Raw genomic sequence first — 5,344 nt, 5'->3', positions numbered from 1 at the left:
TGTTGCAAGATTGGAAGGTGTCAGGACCCTACTAGCATATGCAACATATAAAGGATTTAAGGTATATTTGATGGATGTTAAATCAACATTTCTCAATGGTATTCTTGATGAAGAAGTCTACATTGAACAACCTGAAGGTTTTGTTTGTAATGTCCCCATTTTTTGGAGGAGTTAAATTATTTATAAAGTTATCAATTAAAATATATTACAAGATAACTTTACATTTAATTAACTCAATAAAGTGATATTTTATAAAATCATTAAATAAATCAATCTTCTAGAGGTTGCTGGAAGAAGCGATGAATAAATAAAAAGGAGGCCGACCTATTGAGAAAAAAATAAATAAATAGGCATTGAGGGCTCATTGCCTATCATCGAGATTTATTATTGATTTTTGCTTATGTGCGTTGTGGAGCCTAGGGTTTCTGCAAGTAGTCACAATTGGCCATTGAGAATGAAAACTCTCAATTGGTATGCAATTTTGAGGGTGTGAGAGATCACCTGAATTATTGTAGCTGTGGGAAGGATATTTTAGTCCTTTCACTTGTGCTTAATTGCTGATTTGGAGTTTCAAGTGGAGCTGCACTTTCACCATATTATCTTCAGCAGTCAGTCTCCAGTATCTGATCAATCCAGGTTCTCATTTCAGTTTGTAGTTGTAATAAATTCTCAATTGTAAACAGCCAGTTAGGGTTATTTGTAATGTGCCAGGTCATAATGTTTCAGTGCTAAAAATTGACATATCATTTGTAAAAATATTTGGTTTTCATTGAATGAATACATTGGCAGTATTATTTCCTTATTTCAGAAATATACTTAGCCGTGATTTAATTTAGGGTTTTGTTTAGTGGCCTATTGGTATGGGTCATTACATTGTTGATCTAGACAAAAAGGACATGGTTAGCATATTACACAAAGCATTGTATGGTCTAAAACAAGCCCCTAGAGCATGGTATGAGAGATTGCATAACTACTTTATTCAGATTGGTTTCCAAAGAACTAATGACAACAATAACTTGTAGATCAAGGAAGGACCAGATAACAAGATTGTTTTGGAAGAAATATTTGTGGATGATACTTTTTTTATAGGGAATGATGGTCAATGTAAAGATCTTTCAGAGCAAATGAACAAAAAATTTGAAATATCTATGTTTGGTGAGATTAAGTTCTTTGTTGGTCTTTAGATTCAGCAGAGCAAGAATGGTATCTACATGACTCAATCTAAGTATATCAAGGAGATACTCAAGAATTTTGGTATGGAAGATTCAAAACCAGTTGGAACTCCCATGTGTATTGGACTAAAGCTTACCAAAGATGATGATTCAAAAGAGGTAGATCAGACCTTATATAGATCAATGATTGGAAAATTACATTATGTAGTTCATACAAGGCCTGATATTGCTCTTGTAGTTGGTATAGTGGCAAGATTTTTAGAAAAATCCAGAGAAAATCACATGCTGGCAATCAAAAGGATCTTGAGATACTTGAAAGGCACTAAAGATTATGGATTGTGGTATAAACTTGGAGAAAATCTGGACCTAAAAGTGTTTATTGATGTTGATTAGGCAGGAAACATTGATGACAGAAATAGTACAAGTGGTGGAGCATTCTTTCTTGGAAAAAGGTTGGTATCTTGGACAAGCAAAAAACAAAATTGCACATCCCAATCTACATTAGAAGCAGAGTATGTTGTAGCAACAGTGAACTGTTCTAATATTGTTTGGTTTAAGTAGTTGTTGGAAGGCATGAAGGTTGAGATCAAAGAACCAGTTGTTATGTTTTGTGATAATACAAGTGCAATTAACATATTAAAGAACCCAGTGATGCATTCCAAAACCAAACACATTGCTACAAAATATCACTTTGTCAAAGAATTGGTGTAGGACAAGGAAATCAAATTGGAATATGTCCATACAAAAGAATAGATTGTAGAAATATTCACCAAGCCCTTACCTAAGGATGCATTCTTGTATCTAAGAGGTAAGTCAGGGATCATTCCCCTATCTGAAGCTCAGTAAAATAAAGTTTTAGTGATGCATCAACAGAAACCAAGTTGAAGATCTATTAATTGATGTAGCATAGTCAAGGGAACATTGCATATGATTAGTACTCAAGGTACATTGATACTCATTTGGTATGTGTTTTCATTGACATGTGTTGTCAAAGAGAGAGATTTTATTGTCATATCTTTCTAAAATTTGAATTTGTATAGGGGAGAGTCTACTATTTGGAGAAGAAGCTATGTAATTCCTTCATAGAGGGAGGTTACTACATTAGAGAAGTTTGTGGCATACAATCTAAGAGGAAGAAAATTTTCTATTAGAAAAGGACTTGTTTGCAAATTTCATTGTGCTATGATATATTGTGTTGCCATCAATGCCAAAGAGGGAGATTGTTGGAAACAATTGTCTAATTGTGTGTTGTCTTTGATGTTACACAAATGTCATATCAGTTGGTAGTTAGTATCTATCGAGCTCAGTTGGTTAGCAAAGAATTTTTTTGTATCTATCGAGCATTTCTAAAAATTACTCTATGGAAATAGTGTCTACTGGGCTCACTCGGGCGTCAAAGGAAAATGTGGTAGAAAGCAATGTTAACCAAGATCTCATGGTTAATGAAGGAAAGTTAGTGTTTACCAAGTTCACTTGATCTCCAAAGCATTTTACAAGATTCACAGTGTTAATTGAGCCTCTGTTGGTTAACACAGGAAATCTTTCCAGGAATAGTGTTTACCGAGCAGGGTCGGCTAATGAAGGATTTTGTTAATTTGTGAAATAAGGTTTAATTGTTTCAAGTATTGACTCCAGCTGACTGAGGTAATGATTATTGGTAATTGTCACTTGTAATTGGACCGACTTGAAAATCTGAATGGTATATATGAAAGGTCAAGTTGAGAATTCTAAAATGCAATGAATGAGCATGCAAGTGTATTGATTGTTTGAGAAGGAAAATGTGAGAAAACTTTTAAGGATAGTTAGATATCCTTGAGGAGCAACAAAGTTGTATTTGATCAGGAAGGATCTAGTGAAGCAGAACAGAGATCTGTATCAGCAATTTAGTTGCATCTCATTCAGGTCATTTCATTGTTACTTTCTCACCATTGTAGCAGTGATTCCTAAATCTCTTAATAGAGTTGGTTTAACAACAATTTGTAAATCCTCTAACAAGGTGACAGTTCCTTTGAATTTTTCTAAAGACCTTTTCCAAGGCCACTCCTTACAGGGTGATTAAATCCTCTAACAAGGTCACACCTAACAGTGTGTTTTGTAACCTTTAACCAGGCTGGCTCCTAACAGGGCTGACTTCAGAAGAGTGAAAATCAGTAGCTAATTACTTGGTGGTTTTTCCCATATTGGGTTTCCATGTTAAATCTGGTGTCTCATGTGTTCTTGTTATTTCTTTTATGGTTGCATGTTAATCACTGTGAATGTTTAAGATCAGTTAATGTTAACATACACTGCATCTACCGAGTTATAGCATTTTCTGTTTGTTCACTGAGTGACAACATTAACTAGTTTTATCAAACATCTAAGGGATCTGTGGATTTTTTTTTGTGGTAACTAATTCACCCCCCCCTCAGTTACTCCATCTATATTTCCAACACTCCACATAGCTAGGGTTTATACATCTACACTAGACCCTAATCATCTTTGTAACTCACCTGGGCCAATAGCTTCAAAGGATATTGACTTTTCTTGTCTCCTTATTTGATCTAACATGAAAGATGAACTTAAGTCCCAACCGGGCAATGGAAACATCCCACTTCTTTTCACTAAGTCTCTAGCCTCTTCCACAGTGATAGTCTCACTATTGGGATCATAGGCTTGAAATTTTTCAATTAATTCAACCTCTTTTTCATTTGTATCTCTAGGTTGTAATGCTAGGCTTAGTTGATTTTGTTTCAATTTGAATAGAAATCTCTTGAACTCATCACTCTTTACAAAGTTTTCATCTTGCAAGAATTCTTGAGCCTACATGATCTTGTCATCTAACAACTTTGTTGTAAGTTCCATTTCACTAGGGGCATTTTCATTTTTAGTGGCTTGGTTGATGAGAAAACTTTTCCTTAAATCAGAAAAATATGTACTTTTGTCAAGTAAAATTTGTAAAGGTTTTTCTCTTACATTTTGGAATATTTCAATTAACTTATGCTTCTTCCTCCCTCCCTGTTCCCATCCTGAGGTCTCAGGATGCTCCTCTTCTTCATCTAACTAAAGAAAAATATCAGGCTTAGGAGAATTTGGGATGACTCTTTCCTCTTCTTGATCCCTAACTTCATATGACATGTGTGACATTAATTCTTGATAGTTTTGAATGCACTTATCAAACCTATCCAAATATTTTTTCTCATGATAGAAACTTGGAAAAGACGGATCACTTCTTCTCATTTCTTCCTCCACTCTCATAAGTCTCTCCATTTCTAAGTCCTATCCTTGCAAATATCTTCATATAAAGAATTATGAGTAACATCCTCTTCCCACAAGGGTTTTCTTGGAGGCAAATTATACCCTCTCATTTTTCGTAATACAATCCTAATTTTGTCATTAGGCTCATAAATTCTAGTAACTGAAGATAGAAATTTGTATTGTTTGAGAAATGTAGCAATTATATCTTTTGCATCTTTACCAATGCTAAATTCCTCAATCTTAAAATTCCTACAAAGGAAAGTGCCCTTTTGCCTTACAGTCCCTAAATGCTCTATATTCATTAGAATCAACTGCCAAAAGAATTTCATAATCCCCAACCCTTTTGGGACAAATTTGGGTAGAACATGGGGTGGTTGTGGGCATCCATAAACCCCATGATAGTAAAATTCTCAAACAAAAAAGATCTCCCCAACCATATTCTAAGTTACAGTTTCCATGGCCATCATAACACCTAGATGGCTTTAGTAATTTTCTCACATTCCATGGAACTCTTTCTAAATTACTATCTAGCATAATTACTACACGAAACGAAAAATCAATGTAAAATGAAACAAAATTTTTGTAAGGATAAAATTTGTTTCTTACCCTTGTCCATCACTACACAAGCAATGCCTCTCCCATCTCCTCAGATTGTTCAATTAGACTTTGACTGACATGGCTAATACTTTTGTACAATATTAGGTGCATTAATAATGAATAATGGTGGAACTTAAAATTTCTCAATTCTCCTTGTTGCATAGCCACAATCTCATTATGCATGATTATGATTATGTGCTTGACATAATCATTGTTGACATTAAGGTCAAATAATTTGCCAATTAGTGACTTAACACTTAGTGAGTTGTTCATAGTTGCTACTGAGCATTACAGGAAATGTAGTGTAAATTGAGCATAGTAGAGTCTACTGAGCACCAGAA

Source organism: Cupressus sempervirens, chromosome 3, assembly GCF_028749045.1.
Source record: "Cupressus sempervirens isolate cs-2001-9-10 chromosome 3, ASM2874904v1, whole genome shotgun sequence".
NCBI lineage: Eukaryota > Viridiplantae > Streptophyta > Pinopsida > Cupressales > Cupressaceae > Cupressus > Cupressus sempervirens.
The sequence above is the reverse complement of the archived record's forward strand: the minus strand, read 5'-3'. Positions refer to the sequence as shown.